The sequence below is a fragment of the Balaenoptera acutorostrata genome, chromosome 12 (assembly GCF_949987535.1).
Source record: "Balaenoptera acutorostrata chromosome 12, mBalAcu1.1, whole genome shotgun sequence".
Lineage (NCBI taxonomy): Eukaryota > Metazoa > Chordata > Mammalia > Artiodactyla > Balaenopteridae > Balaenoptera > Balaenoptera acutorostrata.
The window spans coordinates 52,717,936-52,736,607 of NC_080075.1; the positions used below are offsets into that span (position 1 = coordinate 52,717,936).

An 18,672-nucleotide genomic window follows, 5' to 3' on the forward strand; every position below is an offset into this window, starting at 1 on the left:
CTCAAAAAACTTGTATTACTGTACCTTGACTTCTAATGGGCAGAACAGTTATCAGAGCTTTCTGAGATGCTCTTCCTGGGTTATAATCTTCAAATTTGCCTCGAATAAAATTTTCCATTTCTTTCTTACATCAACTGATTAATTTTTTGTTGACAGGAGCCATACCTTCCAGGTAATTCTATCTATTTTTATAGCCATAGGCTCAGGTGGTGTGAGCTCATGTATGTGAGCACTGTTGATGACCTAAATGCTTTAAGCTACACCATGGCTTTGTATTATATTCAGTGTGATAGAAACAGAGAGAGAGAAGAAAGGGAACTAACATATATATCCAGTACCTACTATGTGCAAGGCACAGTGTTAGGTACTTTAAATAGATTTTTAAAAAGATTAGATTAATCTACCCAGAAGCTCTACGAGAAAGTTAAGTGAGGAGTCCACAATCATATGGCAAATCAACTGGCAGACCCAGAATTCATATTCAGGTCTATCTGAATCTTTTGTCTCCATGACACTGTCACTATTTATTAGATAACATCTAATAAATGCCAGGAGAAAGAGTACAAGGCATTCATAACTGTCAGTTATAAATATGTCTCTTAACTGTTATTTATAAATCAATCAATTAGCTCTATTTTTTTCTAACGCAAGTGCCATTTTTAAGGCACTGTAGAGTACACAGTTTGAAAAATTCTACCATGTTTTTAACATATCACAATTATTAATTTTATAACTTTTTAAATCCTGGAATTTATAAAAATCATTTTTCTTAAACCTTGATATATTTATACGAAATTCTTCACCATACTGGGTCATGTAATTTATGAGTTTCAGGGCACATTTTGACATACTTTATCTGTACAAATGTCCTCTGGATATAGATAGGTAGGTAGATAGTTTTACACATCCAATTAAAATGATATCCTATCTCTCCCTGTGTATATTTAATGTAATTTTATATGTAACATGCATCTTCAAAGTCCCCCTGAAATTCACGTGTGCATTTAAATTTCCTATATGGTGAGTTTGATAGAAGCAAGCCATAAGTAATATTTTGAAGCAAATTTACATAGAACAATTCTGTGACTATGGAAAAATGATTACATTTTGTGCAGTGTAACAAAGATGTAACTGAGCTGTCCTCTGACCAACAGATCTGAATTTCATCTCAGTTTGTGAGAAGAAAATTTAAATTTCTGCAGAATGCTGTCTGTGGATATTTTTCTCATACTTATAAACTAACATTTTGAAGTGCAAAAACTATAATGGACTGCTATGGACTGAATTGTATTTCCCCCCTCCCCCAATTCATATGTTGAAGCCCTAATGTGACTATATTTGGAACTAAGGCCTATAAGTAATTAAGGTTAAATAAGATAATAAGGGTGGGATCCTGATCCAATAGGATTATTGTCCTTACGAAAAGAGCCAACAAAGAGCTCTCTCTCTCCACCATGTGAGGTCTCAGCGAGGAGACTGCCATCTATAAGCCTGTAAGAGTTCTCACCAGAAGCCAACTACGCTGGTACCCTCATCTCAGACTTCCAGCCTGCAGAACTATGCACAAATAAATTTCTGTTGTTTAAGCCACTAGTCTGTGGTATTTGGTTATGACAGCCTGGGCAGACTAAGACAAGGACTTTAAAAACATCTATCTCCAAAACTTTTGTACAAACAGCAATCCTGTTTGGTTTCAGGTGAAAAAGAAATCACAGAGATGATAGATGGGTAGACTGATTCATCTATATATCAATGGATCAATCAATAGATAGATAGATGATCACATTTCATTAAGGGCTCAGATGAGAGCTCTAGTGACTTAGGAAATTTCTGAATGTCATGATATCAAATGTGAATCTATCCCAAGTTATTGATCAAGATACAAGCTCAGAAGTTACTCTCAAGTATTTGATGGAGAATGTACCAACAGCTCACATTCTCCATAGAGGCCATGATGTCAAATGAAAATAGTGTTTTCAGGAATTTAATGACCTATCGAATTGGCAAAGGCCCTGAGGTACAACCACAGACCTTTTAAAAGGGGTTACTTAAACTGCCAGTGGTGCCTAACCTGAAAGTCATTATTGTTTTTAGAATTTGTAAACATATAAAAAGTAAAGTAAAAAAGTAATTACCTATTTTTGTGCTGCAGAGTGAAAGGGCAGAAGCCACAGGAAATAACGGCTGTGGTGTGCAGGACTGACAATATTGCTGAAAACAGGTTGAGTATGCAGGAGATAAGAGATTCTTTGTAATCAACTTCCCGGATCCTATAAAAAATAATATCAATGTTATGTCAATATATATGATGGGTCCCAATAACGAAACTACATATATTGGACAAAGAGGAACGTTAATAATCACCGGTCTTGGGCCTCAACTTATTTACCAGCAATCTATATTAAATGGTTCCACTGGAAAGCTTCTCAAATGATAACAACAGGGTGCAGCATCCCCAAGGATGGGAGAAGTTTTTACAACTCTAAGTTGGTTGATATATTCATGTAATTATCAAATATTGGTGACTGTACATTTGATGTATAGTATATGACAATGTGAGCGTATTCTTTCTTTTTTATTTAGGCAGTTCTGAGAACAACCCATAAACAGCTTCCCCCAAGTCTCCTCTTTATATTATCATCCATCATGCTTAGCTACTTTAATTTGACATTAGCTGCATCTTGATGCCAAGGAGTGCATGGATAATTCCACATTGACATTGCTAATTTCTAGAATGTAACCACAATGTTTGACATGATGCAGTTAGGCAGTAATCACAAGCATGTTTTCTGTGCTCCCTCATAAAACCTCAGTGGATATAGGGTTTTTTTCCTTAAATTTGTATGTGATTATTTTTAGCCCATCAAAGGTGGCAAAAGATAAGTGAATTCTCTAAAAAAACAAACAAAAGCACTCAAGTTAGAAAAATTTGGCAACACTCTCATTCATCAACAGGTATGAAGTGCCTATATTTGCCAGCAACTGGGTTTTCCATATTCAGTTCAATTTATAAGAACTGCATACCTGATCCACTACAGACACTGTACATATTATCTAAAATAAATCTGCTCAAAATTCAACTAACCCCACATCCCTTGCTTATTCTCTCCTTCTCTCTCTCAATATAAAAGACAGAATGATGGAATAATCAGAAGAAACGCAGACCTTGAGATTGTTTCTGGCTTATAGTGGAAAAAACAATGGCTTAGGGACTGTATAGCCTGTCACTCGCCAGGTACATGATCTCTGACAAGTCACTTAACTTCTCTGATAATAACGAAACAATACGCTGCTTAGTAATTCACAGGCTGCTTTGAGACTCATATAGGATAACATGTGAATATGCTTTGAAAGCTATCAAATGCTTAATAAATGTTGAATATCCTTATTTGGAAAAGTATTAAAATGAATATCAAGTTTGTATAAATGTGTTTGTATATGTCACAGATGGTTATAAATAAATATGTATAGCACATATATAATACAAATATGGCAATTTCAAATTTCTTTTACTCAAAGAGATTTTAACATTCTTAAATTTCTACCAATTTGAGGTTTTCAATAAATACAGAGTTGTGATGAATCATGTTTCTATTTAATTAAAGGTTAACAGGTAATTCCTCTGTATTATTATAGTAATCTTATATAGTACCCAGTAGTATGTAAGTATTATCAATAAGGTGTATGAATCCTCTTTTCTTTCTCTAAATTAATAGAGTAAAATAGATGTGTACCTGCATTAAGGAATTCACAATGTGAGTAGAGAAAATGGGAGTATATGAAAACTGTTCACTGTATTAAAGTGTGTGTGCTGAAGGCCAATATTTCTGCAGAAATTCAGGAAAGGAATCATTCAACATGGGTGGGAGTAACTGAGAAATCTTCATTAAGAAGATGTTAGGAGTTGGGGTTTAACGCACAGAGTGCAGGGACAGAGCAGTTTAAGGAAAACGAGAAGACTCTGAAAGGTCGGTGTAAAAGTGTTATGACTGATGTTTTGAAAGAAGAAAGGATCAAACCAAGTTCCCATAAGATTTAATAGGGACAGGGGATTAAGAGGTAAAACCCATTATGTGTAAAATAAATAAGCTATAAGGATATATTGTACAGCATAGGAATATAGCCAATATTTTACAGGAACTGTAAATGGAGTATAACATTTAAAAATTGAGTCACTATGTTGTACACATGAAACATAATAAGTCAGTCAACTATACCTCAAAATTAAAAAAATAGATTTAATAGAGGCAGTACTACCCAACTACTGGTTTTCCTTCCCGCTGGCCTCTTTGCTCAAAGTCAAACTCACAAAATATACTCCACTTCAGGGCCTCTTGACATTTTTCTTCAGCTTGGAAAAATTTTCTCCTAGTTATTTCCATGCCTTTCTTATTATGTTCACACTTGGCACTTTATCTAAGAGGCCTTCTCTGACAACCCTATCTAAAATTAGCACCACCCACAGCATTAATCACCATGTGATATTATAACATACTCCTATTTGTCCTATTTCTCAATCAGCATGTGAACTCTATGACAGCAGACAATTGGCCTGCTTAATTTACTGTGATGAGAGGGAAGCTTGGAGATGGTAGACAGTAGACAGGTGGAAATGTGGAACTGAGAGTTGGGAATGAAGCCAGGACTAGGATGTAAGTAAAGAAGTCATTTGCATAGGAGAAAGTAATGAAACTATGAAAGGTAAGGTATCTGAAAGAATTACAGGTTGTTGAGAGCCATTCCAACTTTCTGAACCTTCATTCATTCCATGAGGGATTGAATAGTTATTTGATGATAAATAGTCCTAAAAGTTCTTGGAGTCATCATTCTGAACATCAATTCCAATCATCAATGCTCTAGGTAAAATAAGTACAGGAGAATGAGTTTAGTATGTATTGAGCCCAGGATATAGTAAGTTGCTGTTGTTCACCAAATACTAAACAAGGGGAGAGCAGCCAAGATGGGAGACTAGAAAGACCCTGAGCTCACCTCCTCTCAGAAGCACAACAAAATCACAGCTACCTGCAGAACAACCACCCATGAAACAGATGGAACCTACAAGAAAAGACCTTCTACAACTAAAGACATAAAGAAGAAAAGAGGGGTGGTCCTGCAGTATAAGAGTGAAGAGACTTCACTCTTAAAGGGCACACAAAAAATCTCACATGCACTGGGACCCAGGGCAAAAGCAGTAATTGGATAGGAGCCTGGGCCAGACCTACCTGCTGGTCTTGGAGGGTGTCCTGGAAAGGTAGGGGGTGGCTGCGGCTCACCATGGGGACGTAGACACTGGTGGCAGCAATATTTGGAAACATTTTACTCCATGAACACTGCTGCTGGTGGCTGCCATCTTGACTCATTAGCTCCAAGACCTGGCCACACCCAACAGCCTGTAGGCACTAGTGCTGGGATGTCTCAGGCCAAACAACTAACTGGTCAGGGACAGAGCCCCATGCATCAGCAGACAAGCTGCCTAAAGACTTCCTCAACCCACAGCCACATCTAGACAGCCTCTAAGATGGCCCACCCCAGCTACACCAACCAGTGGGTAGATACCGGCCCTTTCCTCCAGGTAGCCTTCACAAGCCTCTAGACCAGCCTCACCCACCAGGGGGCAAACACTGGATGCAAGAAACTACAATCTGCAGCCTGTGGACCTAGCCTACCACAGCAGGCTATAGACCCTACCCTGGGGCCAGCTGGGCACTGGCCTTATCCACTAGCAGGCCAACGCAAGCTTCGGGACACACCGGACCCCATACCCAACTGTGGCAGGAACCATACACCCCCGCCCCCTCCCCAAAAAAAAACATGTGAAAGAAGCTCCAGAATCCCTGGACTCCAGGAACCAGCTCTGCCTGCCAGTAATCAGGCACTAACCTCAGGACCTGGCTTCACCTGACAGTGGGCAAGCAACAGCCCTGGAGTCTTCAGGACCCTGACTCTGCCCACTAGTGAGCCAGCACTAGCCCCAGGGCCCCCTAGGGTTCCACAGCCAGTCACCTAGTGACCAGGTCCCATTAAACGGCAGCCAGCAGCATCCACACAAGGCAGGGCCTGGCAACCAACTGGGCTAGGGACCAACCAAGCCTACCAGACTGTCTACATAGCCCACCAAAACAGAAGAACAAACACAGCCCTCTTAGGGGGAACCCCTAGAGTATAGAGATTGGGTGACAAGAGGGGAGTGTGCTACTGGGACAAACAGGACATTGCCTACAGAAGGCCATTTCCCCAAGGCTGAAAATCATAACTAACCTACCGCATACATAAAAATACAAATAGCAACTTCAACAAAATTAGGTGGCAGAGGATTATGTTCCAGATGAAGGAACAAAATAAAACCTCAGAAGAAGAAATAGTGAAGTGGAGATAGGTAATCTACCTGAGAAAGAGTTCAGAGTAATAATCATAAAGATAATCAAAGAACTAAGAAGAAGAATAGACGCACAGAGCAAAAAGTGAGAAGTTTTTAATGAAGAGCTGGAAAATATGAAGAACACCCAGAGATGAAGAATACAATAATTGAAGCGAAAAAAGGAATCAATAGTAGACTAAATGACACAGAGGAACGGATCAGTGAGCTGAAAGAGTAGTGGAAATCACTGCCACTGAACAAAAACAAAAGAATGAAAAGAAATGATGACAGATAAAGAGAAGTCTGGGACAACATCGAGTGCTCTAATAGTCACATTACAGGGGTTGCAGAAGGAGAATAGAGAGAGAAATGGCCTGAGAACATAGCTGAAAACATAATAGCTGAAAACTTTCCTAACCTGGGAAAGGAAACAGTCCCCCAAGTCTGGGAAGCCCAGAAAGTCCTATACAGGATTAATCCAAACAGGAACACACCAAGACATATTATAATTAAAATGACAAAAACTAAATATAAAGAGAGCATATTAAAAGCAGCAAGGGAAAAGCAACAAATAACATACAAGAGAACTCCTACAAGGCTATCAGCTGATTTTTCAGCAGAAACTCTTCAGGTCAGAAGGGAGTGGTATGATATATTTAAAATGATGAAAGGGAAAAACCTACAACCAAGAATAATATACCCAGCAAGGCTCTTATTCAGATTTGATGGAGAAATCAAAAGCTTTACAGACAAGAAAAAAGCTGAAATAGTTCAGCACCACCAAACCAGCTTTACAGCAATTGTTAAAGACACTTCTCTAGGTGAAAAAGAAAAGGCCACAACTAGAAACAAAAAAAAAGATGAAATGAATAAGCTCACTGGTAAAGGCAAACGTACAGTAAAGATAGGAAATCATTCACACACAAAGCTAGTAGGGCGGTTAAAAGACAAAAGCAGTAAAGTCACCCATATCCACAACAAGCCGTTAAGGGACATGACACACAAAAAAATTAGATGTAAAACATGATATCAAAAACAGTAATCATGAGGGAAGAAGAGAATAAATGGAGGCTTTTAAAAATGCATTTGAAATTAAGAGATCAGAAACAAAACAATCATGTACATATATGATCTGCTATACAAAAACCACATGGTAACCATAGATATACACACAAAACAGAAAAAGGCATCCAAACGTAACACTAAAGATAGTCATCAAATTACAAAAGAAAAGAACAAAAGAAGAAAGGGAAAAAAACCCTACAAATTTAAAACAATTAACAAAATGGCAATAAAAACATACATATTGATAATTACCTTAAATGTAACTTGACTAAATGCTTCAATCAAAATACACAGAGTGGCTGAATGGATAAAAAAAAAAAATAACCTATATATATGCTGCCTACAAGAGACTCACTTCAGATCTAGAGACACATACAGGCTGAAAGTGAGGGGATGGAGAAAGGTATTCCATGCAAATGGAAACCAAAAGAAAACCAGAGTAGCAATACTTAGACAAAATAGACTTTAAAATAAAGACTGTTACAACAAACAAGACGGATGCTACATAATGATCAAGGGATCAATCCAAGAAGAAGATATAACAATTGTAACTATACATGCCCCCAGCATAGGGGCACATCCATATATAAGGCAAATGTTAACAGCCATAAAAGGGGAAATCTATAGTAACACAATAATAGTAGGGGAATTTAAGACTCCACTTACATCAGTGGACAGATCATCCAGACAGAATATCAATAGGGGAAAACTGGGCTTAAGTAACACATCAGACCAAATGAACTTAATTAACATTTGTAGACCATTCCACCTGAAGGCAACAGAATACACATTCTTTTCAAGTGCACATGGAACATTCTCCAGGCTAGAACACATGCTAGGCCACAAAACAAGCCTCAGTAAATTTAAGAAAACTGAAATCTTATCAAGCACCTTTTCCAACCATACTACTGTGAGGCTAAAAAATCAACAAGAAAAAAATTGTAAAAAAACCCAAACACATGGAGGCTAAACAATATGCTACTAAACAACTAAAGGATCACTGAAGAAATTAAAGAGGATACCAAAAAATATATACAGACAAATGAAAGTGAAAACACGAAGATCCAAAACCTGTGGGACACAGCAAAAGCAGTTCTAAGAGGGAAGTTAATAGCAATACAAGCTTACCTCAGAAAACAAGAAAAATCTCAAAGAACCTACCCTTACACCTAAGGCAAATAGAGAAAGAACAAAACCCAAAGTTAGTAGAAGAAATCATAAAGATCATAAAAGAAATAAACAAAATAGAGACTAAAAAAATAGAAAGGAGCAGTAAAACAAAAAGCTAGGTTTTTAAAAAATAACCAAAATTGATAAAATCTTAGCCAGACTCACCAAGTGAAAAGGGAAATGGCCCAAATCAATAAAATCAGAAATGAAAAGGAGACATGACAACTGACACGACAGACTACAAAGGATCATAAGAGACAACTATGAACAACTATATGCCAATAAAATGTACAACCTAGAAGAAATGGACAATTCTTAGAAAGGTACATGCTCCCAAGACTGAACCAGGAAGAAATAGAAAATGTGAAAAGACTAATTACCAGTACAGAAATTGAATCAGTAATTTTAAAACTCCCAACAAACAAAGGTTCAGGACCAAATGGCTTCACAGGTGAATTCTACCAAACATTTAGAGAAGAGTTAATACCTATCCTTCTGAAATTATTGCAAAAAATTGCAGAGGAAGGAACACTTCTGAACTCATTCTATGAGACCAGCATCACTCTGATACCAAAACCAGACAAAGATATCACAAAAAAAGGAAAATTACAGCCAATATTACTGATGAATATAGATGCAGAATTCCTCAATAAAATACTAGCAAACCAAGTCCAACAGTTACATTAAAAGGACAGTACCCCATGATCAAGTGGGATTTACTGCAGGGATGCAAGGATTTTTCAATATCCACAAATCAATCAATGTGATACACATTAACAAACTGAAGAGTAAAACCATATGATAACCTCAACAAATGCAGGAAAAGGTTTTGAGAAAATTCAAAGCCCAATCATGTTTTAAACTCTCCAGAAAGCGGGCATAGAGGGAACATTATAAAGGCCATACATGACAAACCCATAGCTAACATCATACTCAATGGTGAAAAGCTGAAAGCATTTCCTCTAGGATCAGGAACAAGAGAAGGATGTCCACTTTTGCTACTTTTATTCAATATTGTTTTGGAAGTCCTAGCCAAAGCAATCAAAGAAGAAAAAGAAATAAAAGGAATCCAAACTGAAAAGGAAGTAAAACTGTAACTTTTGGCAGATGGCATGATACTATACACAGAAAATCCTAAACACGCTACTAGAAAACTACTAGAGCTCAGCAATGACTATGGTAGTTGCAGGATACAAAATTAATATACAGAACTCTGCTGCATTTCTATACACTAACAACGAAAGATCAGAAAGAGAAATTGAGGAAACAATCCCATTTACCACTGCAACAAAAAGAGTAAAATACCTAGGAATAAACCTACCTAAGGAAGCAAAAGACCTGTACTCTGAAAACTATGACACTTATGAAAGAAACTGAAGGTGACACAAAAAAATGGAAAGATATATTGTGTTCTTGGATTGGAAGAATCAATAGTGTTAAAATGACCATACTACCCAAGGCAATATACAGATTCAATGAAATCCCTATCAAAATACCAATGACATTTTTCATATAACTAGAACAAATAATTTTAAAATTTGTATGGATGGGGCTTCCCTGGTGGCGCAGTGGTTGAGAATCTGCCTGCCAATGCAGGAGACACGGGTTCGCGCCCTGGTCACAGCATTGTAAATCAACTATACTCCAATAAAATTAAAATAGAAAAAAAATTTTGCCTTCTCAATTTCCTCATAAACATACTTGCTGCCACTTCTTACATTTAAGAACTGAGAGTAATTCTTAACTAGCTTTTCACATCTCAGCTGCAGAGTATTTTCTGCGCTCTGAGATTTTACTGCTGCTGGGGGAGAACAAATACCAGTTACTTTAAAACAAAGAGTAAAAGACAGGACAACCGTCACCAGATGCATTAGGTTTCAAGATTACACAAGTTTGAAGTTCAAATATTTAGTTTATAAAAAGAAACCATTTATTAACATAAAAGCATAATTAAAATACCTAGGTTTCTGAATCTAAATTACCAGTTGGAACAAAATTTTTAAAAATAATACATCTCGGGCTTCCCTGGTGGCGCAGTGGTTGAGAATCTGCCTGCCAATGCAGGGGACACGGGTTCAAGCCCTGGTCTGGGAAGATCCCACATGCCGCGGAGCGACTAGGCCCGTGAGCCACAATTACTGAGCCTGCGCATCTGGAGCCTGTGCTCTGCAACAAGAGAGGCCGCGACATTGAGAGGCCCGCGCACCGCGATAAAGAGTGGCCCCCACTTGCCGCAACTGGAGAAAGCCCTCGAACAGAAACGAAGACCCAACACAGCCATAAATAAATAAATAAATAAATAAATAAATAAATAAATAAATAAAATATTTTTTTTAAAAAAAATTGTATGGAAGCACAAGAGACCTAAGAGCCAAAAAAATCTTGAAAAAGAAGAACAGAACTGGAAGAATCATGCTCCCTGCCTTCATACTACAAAGCTACAGTCATCAAAACAGTATGGTACTGGCACAAAAAAAAGACACATAGATCAACAGAACACAATAGAGAGCCCAGAAATAAACCCACACACTTATGGTCAATTAATCTACAACAAAGGAGGCAAGAATATGCAATAGAGAAAGAACAGTTTTTTTCAATAAGTCATGCTGGGAAGACTGGAAAGCTGCATGTAAAAGAATAGAATTAGAACATTCTCTAACAGTATATACAAAAATAAACTCAAATGGATTAAAGACCTAAATGCAAGACTAGATACTATAAAACTCCTAGAGGAAAACCCAAGCAGAACACTCTTTGACATAAATCGCAGCAGTATTTTTTTGGAGCTGTCTCCTAAGGCAAAGGAAACAAAAGCAAAAACAAATGGGACCTAATTAAACTTAAAAGCTTTTTCACAGCAAAGCAAACCATCACCAAAATGAAAAGACAAACTACTGAGTGAGAAAAAAAATTTGCAAATGATATTACCAATAAGGGATCTAACATATATAAACAGGTTGTACAACTCAACATCAAAAAAAAAACACATTTAAAAAATGGGCAGAAGAACTGAATAGACATTTTTCCAAAGAGGAAATGAAGATGGCCAACAGGCACATGAAAAGATGCTCACCACTGCTAATCATCAGAGAATTGCAAATCAAAACCAAAATGAGATATCACCTCACACCTGTCAGAATGGCTACCATCCAAAAGAACACAAATAACAAATATTGGCAAGGATACAGAGAAAAGGGAACCCTCCTACATTGTTGATAGGAATGTAAGTTGGTGAACCCACTGTGGAAGTCAGTATGGAGGTTTCTCAAAAAACTAAAAATAGAACTGCCATATGACCAGCAATTCCACTTCTCCATATATACCTTAAAAAAACAAAAGCACTAATTTGAAAAGATACACGCACCCCAATGTTCATAGCAGCATTTTTACAATTACCAAGATATGGAAGCAACTTAAGTGCCCATCAACAGATGAAAGGTTAAAGAAGATGTGATACACATACACACACACACACACAATGGAATGCAATACTACTCACCCATAAAAAAGAATGAAATTTTTGCATCTGCAGCAACATGAATGGAATCGGAGGGCATTATGCTAAGTGAAATAAGCCAGACAGAGACAGACAAGTACTTTATGATATCACGTATGTGCAATCTAAATACAACAAACTAGTGAATATAACTAAAAAAAAAAAAAAAAAAAGATGACTCACAGATATATAGAACTAGTGGTTACCAGTGGAGGGGGGAGGGGCAAATAGGGATGGGAGAGTGGGAGGTACAAAGTATGGTATAAGATAGGCTCAAGGATATATTGTACAACACAGGGTATATAGTCAATATTTTGTAATAACTGTAAAGAGAAGGTATCCTTTAAAAATTGAATAAAATTTAACCAAAAAAAACCCTAAATAGCATATGTTTATTTTCACATGATTTGCCTTTTTTCTTAAAAGTTTGATTTTAAAAAGTCTAGGTATTTGAGATTGAAAAAAATTCCATTATCTAGTTAAAGTTATGCTATAATTAAGATGAATACAGAAGATATTTTAGATTAAATCCTGAATATTCCTTGGGTTTTATAGAAGCAAAACAGGGTGGACTCTTTGGGCACTAACCATAACAGCCTGAACTTGGAACAATCAGAGAGAGAAAATTTGAACAAAGTAAGTTGTTGGCAGATCACACTTAATAACCTACTATTTAAATGCTTAAAACAGTTAGACTCAACCCTCACCAGGGCCAGTATCCCCTGCCACTCTGCTGTGAGTTTTTTTTTTTTTTTTTTTTTTTAATTTTATTTATGTATTTATTTATTTATTTATTTATTTATTTATTTTTGGCTGTGCTGGGTCTTCGGTTCGTGCGAGGGCTTTCTCTAGTTGCGGCAAGTGGGGGCCACTCTTCATCGCGGTGCGGGGACCGCTCTTCATCGCGGTGCGCGGGCCTTTCACTATCGCGGCCCCTCCCGTTGCGGGGCACAGGCTCCAGACGCGCAGGCTCAGCAGCTGTGGCTCACGGGCCCAGCTGCTCCGTGGCATGTGGGATCTTCCCAGACCAGGGCTCGAACCCGTGTCTCCTGCATTAGCAGGCAGATTCTCAACCACTGCGCCACCAGGGAAGCCCTGCTGTGAGTTTTTGCTGCTTGTCCAGATGTCATTCTTAAACACTTAATCAAATACATATTCCCAAAACCAAGGTACTTGGACCATATGGTTGATGGTTTATCCAGAACTACTAATTTATTTACTTAACTTTTTTTAACATGTGTATGGTGGAGGCGGCTGTTATACCGACTGACTAAAAAGGAGAGACAGATGGTAAAGCCAGATGAAATACAAAGGTTAAAATATTCATGACCATGATTCCTCATGAGATTGAACACAAATCCAGACAGGAGCTCCTGCTAGATATTCTGAAGTTGGAGACTTTTCACCATTCCTTCTAAAATGATATTTATCAGGTTATCTCCATGTTTTCCTATTCATGATCCTTTCACTCCAATCAGACTGGTTTCCTCACCGCCTGCTAATCATTCCTTATATAGCCCTGCCTTTATATTTTTGCTCATGCCACCAACTTTGCTTGTGATGCCATCCTTAATGTTTTTGCTGATCCAAATCTGACCATCATCCAAGACCAAGACCAGGCTGTCGATCAACTGAATACTTCCTGACCATCCTGGCCTGTTATCAATCTTTCCCTCTTGCAGATACTATAGTGTTCACTGTCTATATGTGCCATTCAGTAATTGTATCATCTCTTTTATAAAGTTAATTTTTTTTATCCCCAGGTTTTCTCTTTGCAAAAAATTGTGTGCTTTTGTGCTCTTTTATACCTTCTGGTACCCACTATATGCCTAGTTCTTCATCTTACACACAGCTGGTATTCTACAAATATTTGTTGATTGATGGAAAATATAGGTAGTAGTCTTTTTTTTTTTTTTTAATTTTAGGTAGTAGTCTTTTATTTCTAATGAAAACAAATTCATGTTTAAGGGACTGTAATGATTTTTTCTTAAACAAAGCACCATAATGTCAACATTGTTAACCATGGCCCTAGGGGCTGCAGTTTTGTACTGTATTATTTTTCTGTTTAAAAATTAATAATCTTGTACCATAGCCACTGCCTTTTAAAATTTACTGGCATTGATTAGGGTCCACTCTGGACTGTGATGGATAGCTTTGATTTGGGGCTTGGTGTTACAGTAGCAGTTGACGGGAGAAACAAAGTGAAGGTTTGTCAATGGGTCAAAACACTGAGAATATTAATAATACATTAAGATTGTAATTTTCATCTTCAGGACAAAAATGAGGACATTAACAAAGACCATAGGGACCTCAGAACTGATACACATTCATTTAACAAAGAAGGCATTTTCTGAGACGTAGACTTGTACTGCAAGAATTCACAATCAGTGCTCCTGTATACTGGCTCTGAAGTATATTTAGTATACATACTAAAGTATATTTGTGATACTTACTCCATATAAGTTTCAGAGGAATTTGTCAGACAACTGTTTACCTGCTTTTCTTTGGAGGCCCTTTTTCTCCTAGTCCTATCTCTTGGATCTTTTACTCCGAGCCGTCAGTGCCCTCTGGGGCCAGCACCCTCCCCTTACCAATGACTGAGTTTCCTCTTTTCTCCATACCTAACCACACACTAAGTGCAGCCACTCTTTCCAACAGTTGGCAGTTTGATCTTTTCCAACATAGGGCTACCTCAGCCAACAGCTATCTTCATAGACTATATGATGCAAAATACAATTGTATTTATTTTCCATAATCCAAAGGCGACTCAATAATCTCTTTTTGAATTGTGCAGTAAGAGGAGAGAATTTTTGGAGATTCCCAGATCTTTCTTTTATGCCACCATCTAGTATTTTTTGGAAATAAAGATATACCTGATCATAAATTAAGGATAAAAGCATTTTGAACATATTTTCCCTTGACTAATGATAAGCAAACTCAGGATTCATCACTGCATTCATCATCACCAAAGGACTCAGACTCTCATACTCTAATAATGTCATTTTAAAACAAGAGTGCCTGAGCTATGGACCCAAACGACACTAGATTTTGTTACATTAACTGACTGCATGCTAAATGCATTAAAATTCTCTATGAATTAGTTTTGTTTTTTTTTTTTTTTTTTTTTTTATTTATTTTTGGCTGTGTTGGGTCTTCGGTTCGTGCGAGGGCTTTCTCCAGTTGCGGCAAGCGGGGGCCACTCTTCATCGCAGTGTGGGGACCGCTCTTCATCACGGTGCGCGGGCCTTTCTCTATCGCGGCCCCTCCCGTTGCGGGGCACAGGCTCCAGACGCGCAGGCTCAGCAATTGTGGCTCACGGGCCCAGCTGCTCCGTGGCATGTGGGATCTTCCCAGACCAGGGCTCGAACCCGTGTCCCCTGCATTAGCAGGCAGATTCTCAACCACTGCGCCACCAGGGAAGCCCTATGAATTAGTTTTAAAGATTAAAATTTTCTCTGTACCAATACCTTTTAAAAAACCCAATACTGAGGGGAGAAGCCAGGGTGGTGGGGGAGTAGGAGGATGTGGAGTTCATCTCTTCCCACAAATGCATCAGGAATACATCTACAAATGGAACAATTCTCACAGAGCACCTGCTGAACACTAGCAGAGGACCTTGTACACCTAAAAGGACAGGAAAGATCCCTGCATAACCAGGTAGGATGAAAGAAAGAAGGGAAAAGGAAGGTGAGAGGAAGAGGGAAGAGACCTATGCCCGTGGCGGGGGGAGCTGAAGGGGAGGAGAGGTTCCCGCATCCAGGGAAGCCCCCTCACCAGCGGGGAGGTAAGTTGGGACAGAAGGGGAGCTTCGGGGGCTACTGGAGGAGAGTGCAGCCATTGGTCTGTGGCAGGCAGGACAGAGTGGGATCTACACAGATGGTCCGTGCCACAGGCCTGCACCCCCCAGCCTGAGAGGTGTGTACACCTATGTGGACAGGGAGGGGCTGGGTGCTGATGGGGAGTTTGGAGAGCAGACCCAGGGAAAGGATTGCTGTTGGATTCCAGCAGACAGCCTGAAAGGACGGGATCAAGGAAATCTGCAACCAGGAATGCTTGTGGAGGAAACCCAGACAGCCATACAAGCAAAGCACTGTCGTTGAGTGATATGCAAACGGCAGGGGCACCATTGCAGCCTCTCTTCTGATGCATCGGCCCCTGCCCCCCCGGGCACTAGGAAGGACTCCCACCAGGGTGGGTGCTCTTGCAACCCTGGCGGCAGCTGCCTCTTCCTCTGTGCCCCATCCCTGCTGGGGCGGGCTCTCTTGTGCCCCCAGCTACCGCCTTCTCCGTGCCCCCTCCTTGCTGGGGTGGACTCGTGTGCTCCAGGAGTAGATTTCTGTGGGTGGCCCACAGACAGAACTGGGGCTGAAACCACAGCTGAGCCCCAGGGACTGCAACTAAAGAAAAAAAGCTGAAATCTCTCCCCACAGCTGCACAAACCACAGACTGACACCCCCAAGACCAGCACTGTAAACTCAGCACCTGAAGAACATCTGAACAGACAAGGAGTACTCCTGCAGCCAAGGTGGGTCTAGCTTTAGCAGTTGTAGACTTTGTGGGCATGTAACTGTGGGGGTTGGGTCAGGCTAGAGTCTGAGCTGCCCCCATAGCACCCACAGTGGGTCCAGATCCATGATTACTGCAATCCTGGGACCTGAATTCAGTGGATCTATTCTGGTGGCCTGGTGAAAACGTCTGAGAGACACCAGGGCCAACTGCCAGCATACTCATGGTTAAGGTGGGGCCGAGAGCAGTGCCAACAACAGTGTAATCGGAGAGCTTGCACAATGGGTGAATGGTGACACAACAGAGCACACCCACAGGTGAAGAGCTCCAGAGGAGGAATACTCAGTGGCTTCTCTCCCAGTGGGAGTGCTTCAATCCCACCTACCTAACACCGCAGATCAGAACAGAGCTACTGAACAGATCTGGGGGCCTCTACTCCAACAACTAGGGAGCAGATCCCACCCCTGACAGTGCAGTGACAACTACAGTGCAAAGGGGAGGCCCCGCTCAATATTCAGTGCACGTTCTGGTCACCACAACATCAGTCACACCTCCTATCAAGAGCATAATGGCCATAATACACTGAGGAAAGAGGTGGCAGACATCTATACTATAAAAAACAGCCCTCACACCAAAAAATATTAGGCCCATGCAGGCTACACAAGGATGTTTGCATGTAAAAATAGCCCTCCAAGACAGTCTAGAGGGTCTGGCACCAGAAGGAAAAACCCCCAGAGCATTTAGTCTTCAAGACCAGTGGGACTTGAGTGCAGGAGCTCCACAGGACTGGGGGAAACAGAGACTCCACTCTTGGAGGGCACACACAAGGTCTCACATGCACGGGACCCAGCACAAAGCAGTACCTCCATAGGAACCTAGACTAGACCTACCTAGGGGTCTTGGAGGGTCTCCTAGGGAGGTGAAGGTCGATTCTAGCTCACTGTGGGGGCAAGGACACTGGTAGCGGATGCCCCAGGGAATACTGATTGGAGTGAGCTCTCCCAGAGGTCCACATTTCGGCACCAAGACCCAGCCCCACCCAACAATGTACAGGCTCCAGTGCTGGAAAGCCTCAGGCCAAACAACCAACAAGACAGAAAACACAGCCCCACCCATCAGAAGACAGGCTGCCTAAAGTCATACTGAGCTCACAGCCACCTCAAAACACTCCCCTTGACATGGCCCTGCCCAACAGAGGGACAAGACCCAGCTCCACACACCAGAGGACAGGCACCAGTCCCTCCCACCAGGAAGCCTACAGAAGCACCAGGATCAATCTCACCCACCAGGGAGCGGACACCAGAAGCAAAAGGAACTATGATCCTGCAGCCTGTGGAAAGGAGACCACAAACACAGAAAATTAGACAAAATGAGATGACAGAGAAATATGTTGCAGATGAATGAACAAGAAAAAACCCCAAAAGAACAACTAAATAAAGAGGAGATAGGCAATCTACCTGAAAAAGAATTCAAAGTAATGATAGTAAAGATGATTCAAAATCTCGGAAAAAGAATGGAGGAACAGACTGAGGAGATACAAGAAATGTTTAACAAAGAGATAGATAGAAGATTTAAAGAACAGAGATGAACAAGGCAATAACTGAAATGAAAAATACACTAGAAGGAATCAATATCAGAGTGAGCAAGAAGACAGAGTGGAGGAAATCACTGCCATGGAACAGAATAAAGAAAAAAGAATGAAAAGAAATGAGGACAGTCTCAGAGACCTCTGGGACAACATTAAACACACCAACATTCGCATATAGGGGTCCTAGGAGAAAAAGAGAGAGGGAAAGGGCTTGAGAAAATATTTGAAGAGATTATAGCCCAAAACTTCCTAACATGGGAAAGGAACCAGTCACCGAAGTCCAGGAAGCATAGAGAGTCCCATATGGGATAAACACAATGAGAAACATGCTGAGACACATTAATCAAACTGACAGAAATTAAATACAAAGAAAAATATTGAAAGCAACAAATAACATACAAGGGACTCTCCATAAGGTTATCAGCTGATTTTTCAGCAGAAAGTTTGCAGACCAAAAGAGAGTGGCATGATATATTTAAACTGATGAAA

The 18,672-nt window shown here is 39.9% G+C and overlaps 1 long non-coding RNA gene across 1 annotated transcript in view; it reads right to left on the reverse strand.

Annotated features, from left to right (window-relative positions):
• Window positions 1-18,672, reverse strand: part of LOC102997362 (uncharacterized) — a 246,814-nt gene that overhangs the window by 48,442 nt on the left and 179,700 nt on the right. The window contains exon 2 of the long non-coding RNA XR_451728.2: window positions 2,136-2,270. This is a non-coding gene — a long non-coding RNA (uncharacterized LOC102997362). The remainder of the gene's footprint in view (window positions 1-2,135; window positions 2,271-18,672) is intronic.